Consider the following 22,927-nt stretch of genomic DNA (forward strand, 5'->3'; position numbering starts at 1 on the left):
GCTCTTCTGTGCTCTTGCTCTACTCTGAACAGTTTTATTACAGGGACAGAGGAATTCCTTGGAGTCAGTTGTTTCTTTTCCACTAGCTGTACTGAAGAGTGGGCACACAGAGCATACTAGCCAAGGATTTTAATTTCTCTTCTATTGCCTTGTTTGTGCACTATCTGTTCCGACGCATGCTTATATGTGAACACGTTGCATTTTCTGCCTGCTCATTTTTTTACCTACTCTATGTTATTTCACATTTCCTCACAAAACTACTGCTTCAACTCGAAAAGCAAGGTAATACCAATAACAATCTCAAATAGAAAGTGAATTAGAAAATGAGTGTGTGTAGGTATAAACATATTTAAGAGCATATAGGAGTACAGGACTGGAAAGAGCATTCTCAAATTCTACAAATAGTGCTGAAGAGTAATTAGAAGATAGAAATTGCAGAGAACATGCTATATTCATGTCTATACACTCTACGCTTACAGTTTCAAGTTGTTTTTGAATAGTGCGCCTGATTTGACACATATCTATCTGGTGATTGTGTTAAATGCTTGAACAGATAGTGAAATATCCAAGCATTCCTTGTGCTAACTACAGCTGAAATTTTACACTTATTGTAACCTTTCCTAACAATGTGAGAAAAACAGAGTAAATATATTAAATTTGTTTCACAACAGATGCTTAGGTTGTTAATATTTAAGATGCCTATTCATGCTATTCCTGTCTGCACATTTGTCAAAAATGTAAGCTTGAATGCTAATGTTTGCCAGCAGACTACAGCAGACAAATATATGAATGCACTGTACCAAAATAATATAAAGTAGAAATAAGGGGCCGCTGCTAACTCCCACCCAAGTAGCACGGACCAGAATGAAAGGGCACCTCCAGATCACACGCCCTGGAGTCTCTGCATCTGAATTTGTGAATTATTTTCGCAGAAGCGCTGCGCTCATTTGCACGGACTAAAACCAGCGAAGAGCTTTTCTCAGTTTAAACTTATTTCAGCTTAGGAGCTGCTGCAAAGTGTTTCAGAAAACTTAGAGTGTAGCGAAGTTTCTCCCGCAGTCAGAAAAAGCTGGAGACTGGCAGAGGGAAACTCCGGGTCGGGCAGGTGCCTGTCAGGAGCGCTCCCCCCGGCAGCCGGCGGACACGGCGACAAAGGGGCGAGGATTTAGCAAGACCTCGAGTGGCGGGTTCGGAAACGAAGCGGAAAAATCAAAAGTAAATCCTGGAGCACACAGACGAGCTCCTGGCACTGCTCCCCGTGACAGCGGCAGCGCCGGGTCGCGCCGCGGGCGGGCGGGGGGACGTGCCACCCACCGCCACGGGCGCGCCCCCGGCTGGGGCAGCCGCCGCCGCTCGGCCGCCCGCGCAACCCCCGCGCCCCGCGGAAGCGCCACCCCGCCACCCCGCGACCCCCCCATCCCCCCTGCCCGCGACCCCCGGCCCCGCCGCTTCGCCCCGCGCCGTCGGGGGCGCCGCCGCCCCGCGCCCGCCGCTGCCGGGAGGCGCGCGGCGCTGGGTAAGAACTTTGCCAAACTTTGGGGTTTTTTCCCTCTGCCCCCACCCCCACCTCCCCCCGCTCCCCCCGTGCCGGCGGCGGGCGAGGGAGCGGAGCGGAGCGGAGCGGGGCCGGCGACCGGCAGCGGCGCGGCGGCAGGTGTGAGCCCGTGCCGGCCGGGAGGCTCCGGCAGAGGCAGCGCCGAGCGCAGCCACCCGCCCCGTGCCTCCCTCCCTCCCGCCCTCCCGGGCCGGCACGGCCGGGTAAATCGCTGCGGCGGGTGCCCCCGGCACGGCTCTGTCCCCCCCCGTCCCCCACGTCCCCGAGGAGAGACGCCGAAGGAGCGGGACCGACTCACTCATGGGAGCGCGGCGGGCGAGGCCGGCGACACCTCCGGCTTCCGAGGCGCCGGCGAAGTTAATTGCACTGAAGTTCAAGTTGTCTTTTCACCCATCAGGAGTGGGCGTTTAAAGGAAGGAGAGCGAGGAGGAGGAGGGGGAGGGGGGAGAGTCTCTCTCGCTCGCTCGCTCTCGCACACACACACAGACACACACACACACACACACAGGCACACGCATGCACGCACGCACACACACACACACGCACACGCACCCGCCCGCTCGGCTCCGCTCCCGAGCTGCCTCAGCAAGGAGGAGCCCGGACGGAAAACACCAGGGCAGCAAGGTACCGGCGTGGGGCAGCCCTGCCTCTGCCTGCGTGTGTCTGTGCGGGTGTGCCTGCGTGTGTGTGTGTATATGTGTGTGTGAGTGTGTGAGTGTGTGTGTGTGTGTGTGTGTATGTGTGTGTGCCCGCGCTCCCCCCGCCCGCTGCCTCCTCGCACGGCCCCTCCAGGCGGGGAGGTGCGCGCTGCCCCCGGGGAGGGGGCGGCGGTGCCGTCGGGGCAGCGCAGCCGCTGGAGGCCGGTCCGACCGGGGCCGGGGTCTCCGAGCCCTGCGCCGCCCGCTCTGCTCCGCGCCCGCTGCCTCCTGCCTGCGCGGCGGCGGTGGGAGGGGGGGAGAAGCGAGCGGCGGCTGGAGCGCAGCGGTGGCGTGTGTCTGTGTGTCTCTGTGTGTGTGTGTGTGTGTGTGCGCGGCGGCTCCTTCCCTCCGGCGGCTCCCGGCCCCGCGGGGCGGTGGGGCTGACTTGGTGGAAGTGCCGGAGGATGCTGGTGTGTGTGTGTCCATGCCTGCCGTGCCCCCCTTCCCCCCAAAACTGGGGTCGAAACCCTCCACCGTCCCCGCATTGCCTTCCCCGGCACCCGCCCCCGCCCCCCTCTTCCCCCTTCTCTCCATCCTTCCCCCGCTCCTTTATTTCCACAGCTGTCCCCGCGCCCTCTGGCCGCCCCGCGCCGCTAGTCTCAGAGCGCCGGCGGCAGCCCCTTTCGGGCAGGCAGCGCTCCACGGCCACCCGCGATTTGAGGTGGCCGAGGGAGAGAAGCTCCGCTACCGCGCTGGCGGTCTCCGCGGGCTGGGGATGCCCGGGCGGGGGCAGGCATCCCCCGGAGGCCTCTGCCTGCCGGCAGCTCCGCTGCCCCGTCGGGCCGGGAGCGGGGCCGAGTCCCGCATCGCTGTGGTCCTCCTGCCCGGTGTTTCACCTGGCACCACGTGCTCCTCCGTAACGCTGTTTGAGAATTGCCTTTATTCATGAAACTTCTCCTAGGGGAAGTACTTTTCTCTCCTTTTTCTGTTTTTAAGACCTTCTTTCCCCTCTTCGCTGATGCAGGATTTGGAAGTGGAGTTCCCGGAGAATGACCCTGGCAATGAACGCAGGTTTCCCTGAAAGCTGAGGCTGTTTCATATTCCCTAGGAAACTGACGAAAGAGGGGACCCCGGATGTCAGCCCGATCTTCGTTTTTTATTTGTCTCGACTTTGAGGCAGATTTTCTCTTTCAGCTTTGGGAGCTGACAGGTACAATTCCCGTAGGCACCTTTGCATGAAACAAGACCAAGGCCAAGAAGTTGATTTGTCATTGCTTTTCCTAGTTAGCCAGCAGTATGTCCTTCTATTAATTGCTATTAGTAAGTTAACCTTGTAGCTCAGTTATTGAATAATCATTAATCCATGGAGAATACACAAGCCCAAAGGTTAATAATAGGAATAGCAATTAATAATATTGACCTTGCCAGTGGGGAGAGTATTTTTGTCACAGTTATTAAAAGGCACTACTATTTATACTAGGTACAGTGGTGCAAATTTGGACTCAATATGTTGAATACCAAATTACTTCAACAACACCAGAAATTAATTCACCCCTTTATCTCCATGTTATCAGTCCTCTGACTTTTTCTCAGTTTAAAACGTATCATCCCCTACTCTCTCATTTTAAATAGAAATGTTAGGTCTTTAATCAATTCTGACATTTCCACTAGAAAATAACATTGAGCTCACTTACACAGATAAAAATTTATTTGCCTGCAGCTGATTTGTTGTAGTGCTTTGGACCTATTCATTTCTCAGAGAGGACTTAGCTTTTTATGGTCTTTTGATATCATGGGGTAATAAATAGGAGATCAGTACAAAGGGAACATTCTCTCTTTTATAGGTCCAACTCTCCACTCCCTGGAGTTGCCTCCTTGCAGAGCTGCTCTGACTGACTGACTGACTAACCTACATCCTTCTATTGTCAAAAACCCATCTCCTTTATTTGTATCACATTTCTGACTGGCTGGTCAGTAAGCCCTAATAATAATCATGTTTCATGTCTCAGAAATCTAATAATCAAGTTACTCATTGCTACAAATTGCAGCTAAGCTATTTGGGTTAGTCACGTTATCCCCACTTTAAAGGCAGGGAAACTGAAACAGGAAAATTAACACATTTGCCTGAGGCTACACATGGATTTGAGACCAGATCCAGAACTGGAACTGAGTTTAGATCAAGCTCCCTCTTAAAGATCCTCAAATGCACTATGGAAAATCCTCCCTTAAAATCGAAATGTAACATAAACCTTATTTTCCATCAACTTTGTATATTAGTCAAAATATGCACCCTTTTTTAAGGTCACATTTTGTTTTTAAAAGATAAGGTTTATTCAGGCTAAAAAAAAAAAATGTGGTAATACTTTTCAACTACATCAGGCAGTTTACTTTGGAAACAAATATTTAATACCAGACTGTGAGCAGTAATGGGAATAGAATCGCTTGTTATTAGGCTACTGTAAACAATATTAGCTGAATGTTATGGTATTGTTACAAACCAACAAACTATGATGGGAAGTCCAGGATTAGTATAGATAAGGCTCTCTTGCTTACCTAGTGTGCACTGGTTTTCACCATAATGCTCCTTCAGTGCTTTCAGTATCCAAATACCTAGTATGAGTCTAATCACTGAAAAACGTATGGGACAACCATATACTGTGTTTGAGAGTTATGATTTATATCATTAAACAGTGAGTTTTACCAAGTTGTGTCATTCATGTCACTGGAGCAAGACATATATTGCCTGTCCTTTAGCTGTGGCATGTCATCAAAGCTATTTGGTATGACTGAGCACAGATGGCATGCCTAAAAACCAGGTATACAATGTAACTTTCCTATTACTGACACATAGATATTTCCTCTTCCTCAACTTCCCCCCCTAGATGTTTGCTTGCCCAGCCTTCTACAGGAACTATAGAAAGTCCTGTTCATCCTGCTTATCCCTGATGCCTGGAATTGTGGAGTTGAAACCCTATACAGAATAAGTGTTCACATTCTTTTTTAATTGTTTTTTTTTTTTTTTTATTTATGCTGACAGCTCCTTTCTGAGCATTTTTAGAGTCCTGATTTGAGGGAAGTGGGTGCAGATTTCATTCAAATAGTCATTCTCCAATACCATTAGCATTACCTGCCAAAAATGAAAATGGCATATGAATCACAATAAGCCACTCATGAATTTGTGGATTTAGAACCTGCCAAGGAACAACAGATACACACACGATTTCAAAGACCCATCAGTTTTAGGTACTTCCAGCAGTGCATAAAAGTACATTTATCCAAAGACCATCTTATTGATGGCACATTCTATAAGGCCTACAGACATAACTGATTCCAGGGAAGGATAATACTAACTGAAAATATTTCTGTTCCAGTCTTTCTTTTACAAGTGAGGTAGTGAAAGTGATGAATCTGCTAATCATAACCATGTCAGAAGCCCTTCCTGAGCTGCCCCTTATTGAAGTGCTACTGTGACATAATGATGTGTTGCTTTTGTGTGAGAAGAGATTTAAAATCCTCTGGGAAACATCACAGTTGCTTTCCAGTTCCTTTCAGACATGTAAATACCTTTATGTTTAGACATGAGTACAGAGGGGTGGAAAGTGAAGTTCAGCGAGGAGTAGAGTGGGGTTAAAAGCATCCACATGGATCTAGGAGCCAAATACATACATATGTGGGCTTTTTTCTGTATCTGATATCACCTGGGGTTTGAAATGAAATGTTCATTATCAAGAAGAAATGCTTCAGGAACATGTGCCTACTTGAGAGTTATGTTGACCCATGGTTGACAGAGAAGGCCATCTTCTGCCTGAAATTACAGATAAGCAACAGAACTCTCAGTCGTGTTCAGATACTTGTGTCGTTCCCAAGTTATATGTACATTATCGAGTATGGTTTATTTCCAGCATGTAGTGTGTGGATAATGCTATATCAGTGAAAACCACCACATGCCACCTATCATTCTTTATAATTGCTTGCTTTCATCATGGTTTGCTTAAGCTGAGGACATCAGAAACTGAAAATAACATTTGGGTATTTTTTCTTTCTTAACATACAAAAACTCCAGCCTACATTTTGAAAACTATTTATATGCTATTATTTGTGAAACCTAGCAAAGAAACCTGCATATTGGCATGGAGTACACATGGATGTCTCAGCAGCTTGATGAAATGTTAAGACTTGGTTTGAACTGTGTTCCAACCAGTTATAAATGTTATCTGTTGTAGATGAAAATGGTAATCAACAGATACAAGCATGCTGAAGTAGCCTTCTGTGCATATCTTAAATGCAAGTGGCCATTACCAGCTGTACCACAACCTTTTCTCATGTTTCATCTTGCAAGTGGCTCAGTGGAAGATAGTCAGATGTCTTTTTCTGAATATGTCTTTAGTGCATTTCTGCAGTCTGTTGGTTATTCTACTCTGTATTGGTTAGACACTAATCTCTCGAGCTCAGGCCTATATCACCTTGCTACTTGAGTGTCTGTTCTGAAAATTTCTTTACTGAAGTGGGCATCATGTCAATAATGGCATATTCATCTGTCTGTCTCCAGACTGGTTTAAGTTCTCTCCAATCATACAGTGAAGGCCCATGTTTCCAGGCCCTTATGCTACACAGTACCTCAGTCCATTTGGCCTCCCTCCAACATGGTACTGCTCCAACTGCTTTCTGCTCCACATCTCTGTTACAGGAGATCTTTGGATTGCCTAAAAAAGTAAAGTGCATTCTTTAGATTTCCTCGTAAAACTTTGCTTTTTGGAAAAGAAGATCAACTTTTTGCAGGTGCATCAGTGATGTCAGACTCACTTCTGTTTTGCCTGGCTGCCGTCTCCCTCTTCCATCAGTCTAAAAGTATCATTTTTTAAAGGATTGAAGGAGATATATTAATATGTGTGTGAACCACTTATCCTGCACATTGTCTGTTCTTTTCTCCTTCCACTTGGTGTCTGGTTTGTCTTGGCTGCTTTTAAAAACTCTGTTGCCTCTATTGAGAGACTGCCAGATTAAACCAGTGAAGAGAAACCAGGTGACTGTCTACTTCTGTGAATATAGGTTGTGTATAATAAATTCCGGTTTTACATCTATGCAAATTAAATCATCATATGATTCTGACTACATGCATTTTTTATCAAATATGGCATATATTTCACAAATTACATTTAACTTGTAGTCATGTTGCAATTTTGAATACCTAACTAGGAGTTACAAGATGTGGCACTAGATCTTAGTAAATACGTTTACAAACCCAGAAGAAACAGGAGATACTTAGCTTTTTTTCTTGTATTCTTGTTAAATCTAGTGAAAAAGCTTTTCCTGCTATAGGTGATAATATAAATGCCTCCTTACTGTGCTGTTTAGAGACAAAAGTACACTTGGTTTCTCGAAATGTAGAGATTTTGTAAGGGCCTAAACAGAATGTGCCCAGAATAAGGAAGTGTCAGAGAAACATGCTTTTGGTCTGGAGTCTACAGTGTCTGGTTAGTGAGGACTTTTATTAATGTTTCTTGTCACAGAGTAGAAGATATCAGTCACAATGTCAAAATAAACATTTTACTTCTGCAAAATTATATTTTCACTTCAGGAATATTGTGAAGCATAAGGATTTAGCATAATTCTTCCTGTGGACAGACAGGGCAGTTTTAGTGTCAGGCCCTAAGCCTTGCAATATGATTCCCAACCATAGGTGCACCAGACTTTGAATAATCAGTCTGTCAGATGAGCTATGACAGGCATTATGCTGTGAAGGTAGCCCCTCAATGCTTTTAATGTTAATAATTTTCAGTAACTGCTGCTGCTTTTTCCTAAATAAAAAGATATTTTGTTGACCACAAAGATGTCTCTGTCAATACTTGTGTTTCAGTCAATAAAAGGATCTGGATGGGTTGAAATGTGGGAATCGGGTGGAATTCAAACATAGGAACAAACAGCTGTGATTCACAAAACCTCTTCTAAGAAGTTGCCTAAACCTCAAAGCACTGGGTTTGCCTTAGAGTTAGTTCCTTTTCCACCTGGGACTCCTAAGTGGCCATTCAGGACTGTTCATGCCCACCCAAGTCCTCTAGACCTGCAATATTCTTCTGCTCAAATGTCTTGGTCAGCTTGGCCTCCTGGTTACTCGTGGAGTGTGCCTAACCTCCCTGACATGACTGCATTCTTGACAAAATGCAGCAGGGTCACTGTGGTAACAATGGAACTTAATCCCAGGACTATTTTTATTTTTACTCTGATTTTTGTTTTAGTTTTTAATTTTTTTTAGGGGGATGTTGTATGTATTTCACAGCAATTTAACATAGTGAAGACAAAAATAATCCCGAGAAAACTTAGTGTGTGCCCCAGCCCTGGGAATAAACTAAACATAAGATTATGATCTAAGGAATCTTGAATTCGTTTGTGCTCAAGGGCACTGTTTCAGCAGAAGGGTCGAGACTGCCTCTTTTAAAATAACCATCAGCCTGGTGGTCAGAGTCCTCCCTGGGGTGAGAGGAGTTGTAAATTGGGGCCTTTCAGGCCAGCAGAGATGAATCCCATGATTGCATTAGTGCTCTAATCACAGAGTTGTTATATAGAGGGAGATGGGAAGCCAGCTTCTCCTCCAGCTATGTTTTAATAAAACATAAGTTTTGAAGGAGAGATCACAGGGATCTATTTTCATAAAAAGAATGAGGGTGTAGATACTGAGTGGATGGAGGCATCTTTCAGACAGCCCTGGGTAGAGCCCTGTCTTTAGAGGTAACCCTCAGGTAGAGCCTTTGCTTTAGAGAAGGAGGCAGGGTTGTAGATTTGGGACAAACCTCGTTTTTCCCCTGGTTAACTCCAGTTGCCTTGTGTTGAGGTCAAGACACGCTGTGCTGGCTGTTTTCCAGCCCACCCAGGAGTCTTTCCTGGTACACCGCAGGAAAGTCATGCTTTCAAAACATGGGTTTGGATACCTGATAGGGAACCAAGGGATAAAAATTCAGTGTTGGAGCACCAGGATGCTTTATAGGATTAGGCCATAAATGATATAAATCAGTATCTAATTATTAATAACAGTTTATTTCATAATAACAGCAATACTTGGTATCTGCTGGGAACTGCTGTCTCGGTACAGTTTCTGGTCCATTTTTATTTTGCATCACAAAGGACAGCACAGGAAACTGTTGGATTGCATATTACTTATAATGAAAATTCTCTCAGTAAGTGTTTCCCATTAGAAGCTCTAATGGCTAACATGGCTAGACACTTATATTTGTTTTGAGTCCTGTGGGATACAAGGTTAAAATTATCTTTTTATGGAATTTATCTAAATTAAAATGGAAATACCCACTAAAATTTTGGCCTTCTCTGGGAAAAGTGTGATAATAGTTAAAGATGACTATTTCTTCTTTAAAAATACTTTTATTTTGCCTATTTGAAAACTTCCAAAATCAGGGGACAATATATTCCTCAAAAAAAAGGCAACTACTTGACAGCAGTCCATTGCATGGATTTCCTCTGCCATGGCATAGCTGACTGCTTTTGCCACATATAGGATGTATGGGCACAGTTCAGACAGACTGCCCCATCTGTGTTTCCTTCCCCAAACCTGCTTGATACAACTGAAGAGTAGGTTACAAAGCTGTCCTGGAACCCTTCCACTTGTGATCTACATCCTACAATATGGAATATTCTAAATATCTTGGGCTTTCCCTAGCTAACAAGCTGGTTATTCTGGCTATGCATGAAGATACAGATTTGGGTCTTAATTAACATCTGCAGTTTAATCAAACCATTTATGATCCTGAGAAATCTGAACTGTAGACTTTCTGGTTTTTCTGATGACAGACAAATACCGTGAACTAAAATAGTAGTTTAATATATAAAGCATTTGCACCAGCTCTATGGCTGTGGTAACTTTTATGGAAGCATGAGAAGTCTGAGGATCATATTTTTCAATGTCCGATGAAGAATTCAAAGATAATAGATATGAGATCAGATACATTAGGGACTTGACAAAAGTTTTGGTGTTTAAATTTAAACAGCATTCTATGCCACTTTACAGGGGCTAACTCTCCTGTGGTGATGGTCCTGTAAATCTTTAGCTAGGCCCAGTTTTATTATAAAAGAAGTTGGCCGGCCCAAAAGAGAAAATATGGAATAAATTGCTGTGAAAGTGGATTGGCCTGTTTAGTCTGGTGACCCAGTGAAACAGTGGAGGACTTTATAATCTGCAGTGCAGACAGGTCTTCATTGTTGAAGGAAGCAGGAAGTGCTAAGAGGGCTGTAATTGCATATTCTTTAATAAGAAATATAATTGTTGCTTTCGCCAAACAGATCTCAGACAGATTTTAATAGTGTGCACACATTCAGAAGCCTCTGGAACACACCTTTTTACCCTAATTTGTTCATATACATTGATATATTCTAATTTATTTACACCCTCTAAAAATGTAGTCCATGTAGAGCATTTCTGAATTGCTGGGTTCCTTACTCTTTTTTTTTTCCCTTTTTAGATTGACTGTGATGATTCAGTAAGACAAAAGAAGATACCATAGATGTGTTTCTTTTAATACTTTTAAGTTTCTGTCCTAGAATAAAGGCTTATGTTTGCCACGATTACAGTGGTCAGTCTTCACTGCACTGTCAGGGCCTTGGCATCTTTCATTGTGCAACATGTTGAAAAAAAACCCACATACCCCTCAGTACTGTATTTTTTTTTTTTTCAAAAACTTCAAATTAGGAAACCACATTTGTGATGTAGTATGATTTTCTTTGTTCAATCTGAAGGGGTAAAATTTTGTGTTACACCAGTATCAACATAAGTCTTGGTCGATAGGAGGGAAAGCAGTGTTATGCAAAGCCTATCATAACCACTGAATGTGAAATCAGCAAAAGGAGGCATGATATTCTAACACTGCTTCAGGTGGCTGAAATTCAGTTTTTCTTATTTCACATTCTATGATCTTGTGTCATTGCAAAACAAATAGTTTTCTTAACTAGCATTAGGTGTATGGCTTCCCATGAACCATGGTAACCAAGGCTTGAGATTTATGAACGATTGTTTAGTTTTCATCAAACTCCCTCAATCTGTAGATCTAAGCAAAAATCACACCATATGTTGAAAATGAGTTCAGTAGTGACTGTCTTTCAGCAGCTGTGCTAAATTTGTATTGTTCTGCAGTGTTATGGACAGCTTTTTTCAAAACAATTGAGATCACACATATATACTTAATTATTTTTATTACTGTTGAGTGTCACATTTTAAAAGGCTTGAAATCTTTTTCCTGTGAAAGGTGAAGCTAGGAAAAATTTGCTTTTTGTCCCAGGATACTCATGCTTTCAGTTTATTTGTAGAAAATATATATCATAGATAGATAGATAGATAGATACATACATACATAAATGCTCCATGATAACCAAATTCTAGAATAATCAGTTGAAAGGTTTAAATGTAAAAGGTTGCAAGCTCTGCACCATAAATGTCATGTATTTTTTGCTTTACTAAAAAAACAAAACAAAACAAAACAAAAACAAAAAAAAACTCAAAAGAAAAAAAAATGCTGCATTCTCTTGTAGATTGGACATTGGCTTTAGAATATAAATGCTTGACTGATAGTAACTTGTGTGAGTTCATAAATTCCTTTTATATTGTCTGCTAATCAATTACACCCTGTTAAAGGCTTCCATTGCTCAGGTGGCCTAGATGTGAAGTATCCCACTTTAGTCCCAGGGGAATTTTCAATATCATTTATCAGATCAAGGAAATGGTAGGACAATATACAATATCTGCTGATGATATTCAAACAATGGAGGTTTAGGAAGAGATTTTATTAGAAAGAACATCTACAGAAAGAAGAAAAGTACCACTACAGTTGGTCACAGTTCATAGTTGTCTCTTTTAAAACCGCATGTCAAGGTAAGTTGCATCTGTGCAAGCAGGAAAATGAAATCGTGGTTTGCTACTGCTTGGCAATATTCATGCAGTGAGTCAAGTCAACAATACTGAGGTTGAGCAGAACACAAACCAAGGAGGCCGCCCATGCAAATGATACATCCTGGTTGCTTCCTCATGAACTCTTCCATGAAATCTTGCTGCACCCATCTTGATTGCATATGCTAATCCCGGATTCTTAATTGACTCATAACAGATTTATCTGGATTTCCAACTTCCTCTTCTCTTTTGAATGTTAATTAAAATAAAAAGATTACATTTAAGATATTCATTACAGTAGCAGAGTTTTCTGCTAGAGGTGTTCAGAGCCAAATTTTTGTTTTATTTAGATGGGACTATTTAAAATCAATGAACTTAAGTCTGTTTTGTACTAGGGACCTTTTGACACCTACATAGTAAAACATGGCCTTAGCAGCAATTGAAGAATTTATAAAGTTCAGAGTATATTTTCTACATTTTACCTCATGCAGTAAAACTGAGAAAAAGCCCCCAGTTTTTAATATAAAATATATGTAACAGTCCAACATCAGTTTGTTTGGATGAAAATAAACTCAGAACTTCTCATGTAGACTTGTAGATTTTCCCTGTCTTCCCCTAAATCACTCACTATCACTATTAGACCTGCAGAAGTAGGAAAAAGAGGGCTTTGATATCCTCTGTGTGGAATATGGAGACTTGAAGTCATGTTTCTAGCCTAAACAGAAAATTTTCCTTTGGTATTTTCTAAGCCAGATGCAGAGCTTGTTTATTTTTAGTCAATATTTAGGAACACTTTAAATAGTAGGGGTTTTTTTTTTTTGGTCATATGGACAAAATAAGACCTAATTAAAGAAGAAGTAGAATGAAAATTCTCTTTTTCCTTTTTTTTTTTAAAAAGCAAACCTTGTTCCTACTGTGGAGTTGTACAGGGATTTTTCCCCGACATTTTTGTTGTTGTTATTATTTTTGTTTCTCCTCAGTAAGGTATTTTGTAGTTATATTCTTGCTTGGCAACCCACCATATTGTTGTTGGTAATTTGGGGTTTTTTATATTCAGTAGATTAAATCATACTATCCTATTTGGGATCTTCCCACCATTACAACTTTTGCCACCCATAACCTTGTTTTATGATCAAAGGGGAAATAAAGGGAAAGCAGTAATGTTAATAGGCTTTCCCATGCAGTCTCTCTGGGAATGGTCTTTTTATAAGTGTCTTGAACTTGACCTCTTCAGAAGGCCCAAAGGTCCAACACACATTTTTAAAGTTGCATTTAAATTTTAATATTTTTATTCTGTGAAGCCATTTAAAACCTGGCCCTCAAAACACAAAGCATAAATCTTTCAGGACAGTCATCCAGTAAAATTGATGTGTGCGGAAGAGAAATTCCGGAAAACCCCTACAGCTCTATTGCTTTGCTTTTCATGTTGTTTTATAGATACGTTCCCTACAACACTACCAAATAATCAAACAAAATCCAATGAATAATATTGTGATTTCATCACTCTGGCATTTGAACTTGCAAATACAATTTAGCAATGAATTAGTAGAGGAAAAGTTTTGCATTGCCCCACCCTCATTATAAAAATGTTCTTCTGAGCCAAGCATTTGAGGCATTAGAAAGATTTACAGTAATAATATAAGTAGCAATAATGAACTTGGGAACAAGGGAGTCTTGTAAGGGGTTCTCAGAATGAGAGAGAGGTTTTGTAAGCAATTCTATCAACACTAAATAAATATTTAGGAAGATTGTCTTCTCTCAGTGAGTCTGTATAATAATTGTACTGCTAATAGGAAGTATATGATTTGGATATGAGAAGATACGTATCTCTGAGTCCATTCAACTTGTTTGTGTGGGTGAATCTAGTTCTCATTAAAGGTACTAGTTAGACTGTCCTGATTGCTACTGTCTTCTTTCCATGAAAATGTCAGCTTTGTCACCTGCTGTGCAAGGTTTCCAGCCATCCCAGTTCATCTGAGGGCAAGCTCTTCTATCTGCTGTTCTCTTTTATTTTGGAATGGTCAACAAGGCAGCCAGGTGTGACAGGGCAATTTGATAATGTAGTTGGAAAGGAAAAAAACCATGTGTTAAATGCTTGGACTTGACCTGTAGGTGGGGGTCGCAGTGTTTCCCATCACCATAAGGTCAGTGTGCACTCCCCACAGAATTCATGTGTAATTTTTCTTCTGCATGTCCTACCCCTGCATTCCTAAATTCAAGTCTCTAACCATACCAATAAACAGAAAAAACTTGGGAGCAGGAGAAGGCGAGGCATGAGCGAGGCAGGCAGGGGTGGCTACTTGTCTGCCTTACCTCCTTGCTGCAAAGGGAGTAGCCAGGATAGAGTTTGACCTCTTGTTCCCAACGCTCACCCTGGCGTCCCGAGTGCGCGGCTGAGCTGAGGATGTGAGCACAGAAACAGGGAATCCCGTTGGAATTGCTGGAAAAAACTCTCATTAACTTAATGAGATTTGGAACATTACAAGGGAACTCCAGCTGGAACCAGATCTGAACCTGAGTGCGAAACATTCCTGAATACACTACCACAAACTTGTTTCAAGGAGAATATGTGCTCAGACATACAAATGGCTAGATTCTGATCTCGGTAATGCCAGCATGAGTGTCTTGACTCATACAAACTGCACTCAGAGGACTAGCCCTGAAGACTATAAAATGAAGATGCACACATGCCACAGGAGACTGCAAAAGGAGGGTGGAGCTATGAGGATTCAGCCACACACCTTGCTGGAACACCTTAAGACAGGTAGACCTGGCAGCAGTTGGCTGAGACGAGACTTTCATCCTGCATAATCACTACTTTCCATAATTAAGTGCAGAGTCTGACTGGGTTCACACTTCATTGTGCTGCAGTCTAGCTACACTCACATCCTCACTACCAGACTCCTTGTCCAGCTCTGTAACAAACACTCTCCACTTTCATTTCTTTCAGATCAGTAGCTGAACTGCCATGACTGCTGGGCTTCTGGGGGAAAGAGAACTGCCTTGTGAATATCAGCAATATAGATGGAGGAGAGAAGAAACAGATTCTCCCTTCAGCATAGTGTGATACAGCAGCAGGCTGGTCTCAAAATAGACAGAGGAAGTGCTGAATGACCCAAGTGATGACAGGCTTGGTGGCATTCTCCTGCATGTATAGAAGACACTTGTTTTGTCCATATGTCTTCATATTGATACTGTAGCTGAGAAACTACTGTAGTGTTCTTCTGGAGTGATATTCAGACCACAAGTTTAGTCTGAAGGAGCAAGCCAGTGTATTTCCATCTAGTTTATAAACTGTTGAAAAATGTCACTAGAATAAAGATCTTTACGTTAACTAGTCTGTATTTTTTTCCCTCTGTGGAAGAACCAAAAGCTCTTGCTTCAGTTAAAGTTAATGTGAGATTTCCTGGAATATGAATTGGCCCTTTAGATAGAGCTTTGACTTGTCACCTATTTAAGAGTGTTTTCGTTATTTTCTGATTACTTATCCAGCATTGCCAAATTTTACTTTTCTTTTATTAAGTAATTTAATACTCAGAGCTCACAGAAAACTTAACATGTCATCCATCTCTTTCAGTTTAAATGATTAAAAGCAAACTCCATTTCTTGAAGTAGATTCTTTTTTTACACGTTGCACATCTGAACTTGCAGTGAGACTAATACCAAACAAATAAAAACTTTCTTTTTTGAAACTTTTGAGCAAGTTAAAACACATCAAAAACTGCATTCCCAGTAATTGATACTAATTAAAATGCTGAAGCCGCATTAACAAGAAATGAAAAGGAGTATTTTGGGTCTTATCTTTTGCAACCTGAATGTTTTTCAGGCTCAGCTTTTCATAAATGCAGAAATATTATACCTTGTATTATTTCCGTGGAAAATGCTATTGCTGCTTGGTATTTTATGGGGTGTGGTTTATAATTTTATTAACACCATCTGTTGTTTAAAAGATAATATAGAATGTTTAAAAATTACCAAAAATGCTGGTGTACACAGAATTAGGAGCAACATTTGCAGTTTGCTCTTTGCCTGGCAATTCATCTGCACATAAAGCTGATTCATATTGAAGACAGTTGAATTTAACTCCTTATGGTTGATGGGATGCTTTAAATATCTCCATTGGCTTGTGTATTAAAACACTGTTAGTATCAGAAACACATTCTGTATCTGAAACAGCCCTTGCTGCCAGATCTTCAAAATACTAGAGGGTAAGAAGGGAAATGAAAGGCCATATTATGAAAGGACTAAGAACCCTGAAGATCACCTTCCACCAAAATTACAGAATTACATGGCTTTAAAAGGGAAAGGCAGGCCAGCAAGATGGATGAGGAATGGAATGTTTGCATGTCTTATACTCTGCTAGAAGCGCCTAGGCACATCCAAAGACAAAATAGAGTTTTTAATTACTGAATAAATCTTTTTTCCTGAAGCTGAATGGAAACACATCATCATAGGCAGGTGGTTTTACACATTTCTCTCCACCCACAGCCTGAGAGCAGAACCAGTTAAAATACAAAGGCAGGAGAGGTCATAAATACAGGAGGTAAGAAATGCCTGAGTGAACTTGGAGAAAGATCAGTGCTACAAGACCAGGAGAGATGCCTGTGGCTGGCTGGTGTCTTGACCAGGTGGAGAGCTATTTCAGCTTTGCTTAACAGGCAAAGAATCAAGGCCTTCTCAAATCTTTGTCTATTACCCAATTGCTTAAAATAAATAGCCAGTTGCATCTAGAGAGAAAAGAGAGACAAAACACTATTAGATAAGAGCTTGCCCGTCACAATTTGATTCTTCTGGATTTATGGGCCAGAAACAATTGTTCTTTTTGCTAGAGATATATAAAAAAGAAGATAATTTCCAGCATGATCCCAGCTTGTTCCGAATAAAATTTGTAACTACAGATTTCCTATCTAAAGAATATGCTGGGGAGGACAAGTCCTCCTGTTACCAAGGAATGGAAAATCCTTGTCAAGGAAAGGCACATCAGCCTGTTACAGGCTGCCAACACAAATATTTTGGACTGAGAAAAACTACATTTCAAAGTAACAAGAATCCAGGTGACATATGCTTTTTTTAACTCAATATCATAACCTCATCTATCAGGAAAAATGGACCGACATATCTATTCTAGGGGAAAAAGAAAGTGTTCTAACTGCTCATGTACAGAATTCATATTCTCTGGTTAAAAAACCCAAACCCCGAGCAAACAGACAAAAACTCCTGCATGGGTGTATATACTTTATCTTGGAATTAGGTTGGGTTTTATTTTAGAATAATTATTCCACTAGTCACAATGCATGGTAATTATTCCCAAATAAAGTCTTTTTTTTTATTGCAATGAAGTGTCCACAGGGAGCTATCACAGAGTAGTTATCCTGGAATTGCTATGCTGTTTAACTTTCCCCAAGTAGACAAGCCTTAAGAAATCATATCCAAAAGAAGTTTGAGGAGAAAAAAGTGTCTCTGCATGTGTTACAGCATGAGTGAGTGCTAAAAGTTATACATTGTAATGTAGATGCTGTAAACCACACATTTATCCCAAGAAGGCACACTGTAATAGCAGCAGAAAAGGATTTTGTGGAAATGTGTAATAAGAATTTATGCCTTTTTTCTTTAAAAATTACTTTCAAATATTTCAAATTGGGCTTTCATCTTTATTCAAAGCAGATGCACTGTTTACTAAACAATTTTATGGTATTCCCTCTCTGGATCTGCTGGGAAGCTGTGATTAACAGCGAAGTTCAGTCTTTTGGAATACGGTAGCCATGGTACGGTGCTAGGTCATAACTCCTTAAATGACCTGATATGCTCAACCTGTGGTATGTGCCTCAACAACAAATTAAAATCAAGGATGAGAATGAGGAATGTTTTATAAGCTAAGCTGGTACACCTCCTATATTAATACTTTACTGAAGTGCACAGCACCATTCAGCACAGTACTCTTGCTTCAGCTTGAGTGTAGTATATATATAAGGCACAAGATTCCTGGAGTTTGCGGTTCTGGGCAGAAGTTGGACTATCCTATCACTATGTGTCAATCTCAGGGTATCTTTAACCATTGGTGACCCAGAGATGATCATCTCCTCTGACTCCTGTCATTTCCTCATGAAAGAGGTACCCTTGCAGTGTCCTGGACTGTTTCAATGTCATCCTTGGGGCACACACCGTGTGGCGTGCCATTGGACTTGTCCCCACTCCCATAGTCACTGTGGGATCCTTGGTAAAGCCATCCTAACACTTGATCCCACATGAAGGTCCTACCAATATGCATGCTTACTGCAGTATGTGGCCACTCACAGGGTTGGAGAAGAAAGGGAGGAAGAACACAATGTTCCAGCCTAGAGTAGAAAATGCCAGTTCTGTTGGAGCATGAAAACCAGTTGATCAGGCACCATATCTACCATCCAAGGCACCTTGACAAGCACCAGTGTTAACTCCATGCTTGGTCCACAGTATCTGGCTGGTGAGAGCTGCTACCTCTGAGCCCAGGTCCAAAATTCTCAGCTGCTCTGGGTGCCTATCACAAGCAAATAAATCTGCAGTAGTCTCCTGTGTAAGGAACAACTGACCTTCTGCCTGTAATTTTGGGATAGGTGGAGGAGCACCACTGTTTTTTGCTTTTCTTTTTCTTTATTTTTCCTGAAGCAGGCAAGTCACTCATGCCAGGGCAAAGGCTGGTAGGCACTGTCTTCTGGAAGGTCACCAGGTAGCTCTCCCCAGCTTGGGGGAGAGCAGCTTGTCGTTTGCTAACCCACTGGCCTTCCAAATCCAAGCAACAGGGGGGGGGAGAGGGAGGTCTGCAAGGTCTCTGCCAAGGCTTGCCGTGACCTTAGGTGCTGCCTCAGTAGACACAGCTCCGGCAAGAGGAGAGCCATGTGCAATGCCATCTGGAGCCACGCTGGCGAGGTGACCCTCCCTGCGGCACTCTGGTCACGGACACCTGTGCCTGAGTCTGCCTCCAGAGCCCCAGTCCCTGCTCCGCTCGGATCTCACCCCGGGAACTGCTCAGGCATCTCCCTCTGTCCCTCCTCTCTGCGGACAATGGTGACAAGCTGCTGTCTGTCCACCCCAGCTAGTCCAGGGCTCAGCAACACGCACATTTGGGATGTGGATCTCCGTGGGTCCTGGATGAGGAGAAGAGGAGAAGTTCAGTCCCTGAGTGCCTACATCTGCTGGGACCCTTGCTTGTCTCTGCAGTCGCCCAGCAGATGTAGGCACTCAGGGACTGGCTTGTCCTTTCTCTCAAAGCCCTCTACAGCTGTCCCAGAAAATGGGGTGAAGCAGGGGAATTTGCCTTAATATCCCTTTGATTTCAGTCAGTTTGAGAGGACATGCTTGGCAAGTATGAATAAATAATATTCTAATAAATAATCAGCATTGAAAAGAATACTTGAAATAATGTAGGGATATTATCCTCAATATACAAACACTTCTCCTAACTTCTTGTTTGGAGAAATGGGAAAAAGAAAAAAAAAAGATCCACCAAAAAAACTGTTGGGAGGGGTTGTTTGTTTTTGTGAGTCTTCTAGCTCTTCTTGTGTTTTCATCTTGCTCAGCAGGACTGCCAGACCTTTCTCTTCACGTTCTGATATTTCCTCTTTGTGATCTGGATGAAAACAGTAATTGCAGAAACATTTGAATTTTTTAAAAACATGTTACTGAACTTTTTTAAAAGAATTGTCAGTAATGTTTGGACTCAAATTTGAGAGCTGGCTCATGAATCCCATGCTGGAGTGATAATATTTGTATTTTTTTGGCACCAGAAACTTGTTCCTATTGCTTTCAACTATTTTCAGGCAGGAAAATAAAATATTTGTGCTGTTTCTGATATTCAGCCTGTTCCTGCACACTTTCTTAACTGGTGTATTCTGTGGATAATCTTGTTACCCTTTCAAACACCATGAGAAATGTCCCAGTTAATGCCTTTGCAATAAATGGGGCAGTCTGTCCACAAACATGTAGTATTCTCATATTCCTACTTAGTTTATGGTCTTCATAGTTTTTCTTCTCACAATCCTGATCATTAGCACTGGAAAAATGAGCTATTCAGGCTAATTACCGTGTTTTAACACATTTCAAGTAAGAGTAGTGCTGTTTAAAATCATGTCAGCAGGTTTCCCACCAAAGGAAATATAACTCTCTTTTTTACTCTGTATCACTTGCATTACTGTCCCCTCAAAACCTTCTCCATCGTGTCCCATATCCCTCACCTTTTCATGAGCAGCCTGCCCTCAGTCCATCAGCCATTGTGACTGTAATAAGTAAGAATGTTAATTACTTAGCTATGAATTCCCCGGTCTTGTTTGCCCTCAACTTTAGGGTTTCTTTGTCACATCTTTCAAAATCGAAAGCACTGGGGGAAAAAAAAGAATAAATACTTTTCTTTTTTTTAAAGCTTATTTTGCTTTTTTCTGCTGTAGATCAGGAAGTATGTCATTCCAACACTAAAAGGTCCAGGTAGTATGGAGACCTGCAAGAGAATACCTGCTGTGGTTTTACTTTGCATGCCTGAAAGAAAGGTCTTTTCCTTCCAGCACATTCCCTGCATTTCTGTGGGAGGTTCATTTTCCAGTTGCAACTTCTGTTGGGATTCATGTCCCCAACATTCTTTTTACAGAGACATGCAAATTGATCAGCCTGACATCTGTGGGTCTCCAGTTGCATCAGGGGGGTTGTGGTTGGTGTAGATGGAATCATCTTGGCCTCATGAAGGTCAATATGAAGACTGCAACTGAGACGATATTCCTTTTTTTTTCCCCTTTAATTTTAGAGAACCTCATTGGTCTGAATTCTGTTTTGATCCTGAAATGAAACTGGCTAAGAAAGCTTGGCCTGGCTTTTCGAAGTTGTGAACAGCTGGACAGAAATGGTGGCCAGGAATCCCTTGGTGATGGACCATGGTTCATATCATTCTTAAGTTCTCCTTGGCATTTAATTAAAAAGAAAAAAAATTCCCAAATAATTAATCTAATTTAGGTCTGATGTTTTTCCAAAACAGTATGTTACCATGTGAATCTACTGGCCTAGTGAGCATTACATAGGCTGCCTATGTAGAATAGCTGTGTGGAGACACCACAGTTCCTATGGACTGTCCACAACAGAGCTAAAAATGGGATTAACCCTGGCATGGCATCTCATGTACAAAAAAGAATATTTGTTTTGGTGGAATGTCTGTGACCCCTTTATTCCTTATTACTCTTGATGTTTCACTTCCTGATACTGTGGTATGCCAGAGTATAAAAATAAGTTTCTTTTGTGCACTGGATATAAACAGAATTAATTTAAATGCACCATTTCACCCTCACAGACCCAACAAAAAGTCCCTTATGGTTTAGCTTCATCAGGTGTGTTAACTTTACCAAAGATCCATGGTGCTGACAACTGTATGATTCATAAAGAAGCATATCATCATGAATCTCAAGGAGTAGAATTCAGATGTGGCTTGAAATATAAGACAGAAATTGAATGTAATAATGAAAAACATTTGATTTTCACATAAAAGTGGCAGATACAAGGTCAGCAAGTGAAATATGAATATGGGTACTAATATCAGCACTTCAGTCAGGCTTCCAATCCAAAGTTTTTGTTCAGAGGCTTGTGACTCATTTATAAATATTTACCAAGGTGGCAAAACCGTCACTGAGGAGCCTGGGAGGTTTCTCTAAACAAACATTTTATCAGAAGAATAGGTGTTCCATCTTGAAGCTTTGTGAAATGATGTGAGAAATTTCTGCTCTGAGTTGGAGTATTGTAATGCAAAACATTCGTAGGACTGCAAAACAACAAATGCAGAAATGGACAGTTTTGCATTCAGTTTGTCTTAGTTTTTCTTTAAACCAAGCTTGGATCAAAACAGATTTAAAAAAAAACAAACAGATTTCAAACACTTAAGAACAATTTAAGCACAGTTCTACTTAAAGCCATCTATCTTGAAAATGGTCTGGTCCAGAGCTAACAAGGTCTGTACACACCACTCAACTTTCCAACTAGTTGAGCCCTGAATTTTCAGAAAAAAAAATGTGTTATAATAAATCTCAGAAGCATTATTTCACTTGGAAACACATTTGAGAGAGCTGCATGTCCTCAGAAGTGTAGTCACATTAGTAGTAGTTAAATGGTTCTAACTTTTTGAAGCATGCTAAGTCTGCAGTATCTATCCATGTGAGGTAAAATTGCAGACTGAAAAACTTGTAGATGTCTGATAGTACAGAAGTTACTCTTGTTATAAATCAGTCTTTCTTGTGGTTAAATGATAGGGTGGAGAAGGGTGAGGGTGAAGCAAGTAACTATCTCTCCTCTCCATCTAATTTAAAGGAACATTAAAAGATGAATGAGAAAAGGGCCTTCTTAATTTTAATTTTACAGCAGCTTCACAGCTGTCTGAGTTTAGCTTTTTTTTTTTTTTTTTTTAATTTTCTGGTAAAATTGGCCTTCACTGAAAGAATGCTACATGTGTGAGATACTGCCTTTCCAGAGGCAGCATGTTCCTAGATGGAAGAAACAGGATTTCCAAGCAGCGTCAGATGCTGTTTGGGAGCAGAGTCCTGGCTCTCTCTGCTCCATCTCCCATATGTTGGCTGCTCATGTTGTAGGACACTAATGAACTCTAATAGACCTTTACAATGAGGAAGTTCTGCTGAAACCAAAGGTATACACAGGACAGCACCACTTCTCTCCACAGCAGGACAACAACCAGAAGTTATGTGCAAATAGCCACTGGCAGATGCTTGTAAGAGATTGATGAATTTTTTTTTCCTTATATTTTTATAATTTATTTTTTCTCTAGCAGTCCTTGATGGCCTCCTAATTTAGATAGCAAAATGTAAATAGAAAATGAGTCCTTAATTGTAG

The 22,927-nt window shown here is 41.7% G+C and overlaps 1 protein-coding gene and 1 long non-coding RNA gene across 2 annotated transcripts in view; one reads left to right on the forward strand and one right to left on the reverse strand.

The window, feature by feature from the left end:
- The window catches only part of SATB1 (SATB homeobox 1), a 92,065-nt gene extending 89,929 nt beyond the window's left edge, over positions 1-2,136 (reverse strand). The window contains exon 1 of the mRNA XM_066555160.1: positions 1,854-2,136. The gene's annotated coding sequence lies outside the window, so the exon portion shown is untranslated. The remainder of the gene's footprint in view (positions 1-1,853) is intronic.
- On the forward strand, positions 1,929-8,022 carry LOC136559799 (uncharacterized). Its single transcript, XR_010784051.1, has 3 exons — positions 1,929-2,179; positions 3,218-3,403; positions 4,038-8,022. It is a non-coding gene; the product is annotated as an uncharacterized lncRNA (long non-coding RNA).
- The last annotated feature ends 14,905 nt before the right edge of the window (positions 8,023-22,927 follow it).

Source organism: Molothrus aeneus, chromosome 1, assembly GCF_037042795.1.
Source record: "Molothrus aeneus isolate 106 chromosome 1, BPBGC_Maene_1.0, whole genome shotgun sequence".
In the NCBI taxonomy this organism is placed as follows: domain Eukaryota; kingdom Metazoa; phylum Chordata; class Aves; order Passeriformes; family Icteridae; genus Molothrus; species Molothrus aeneus.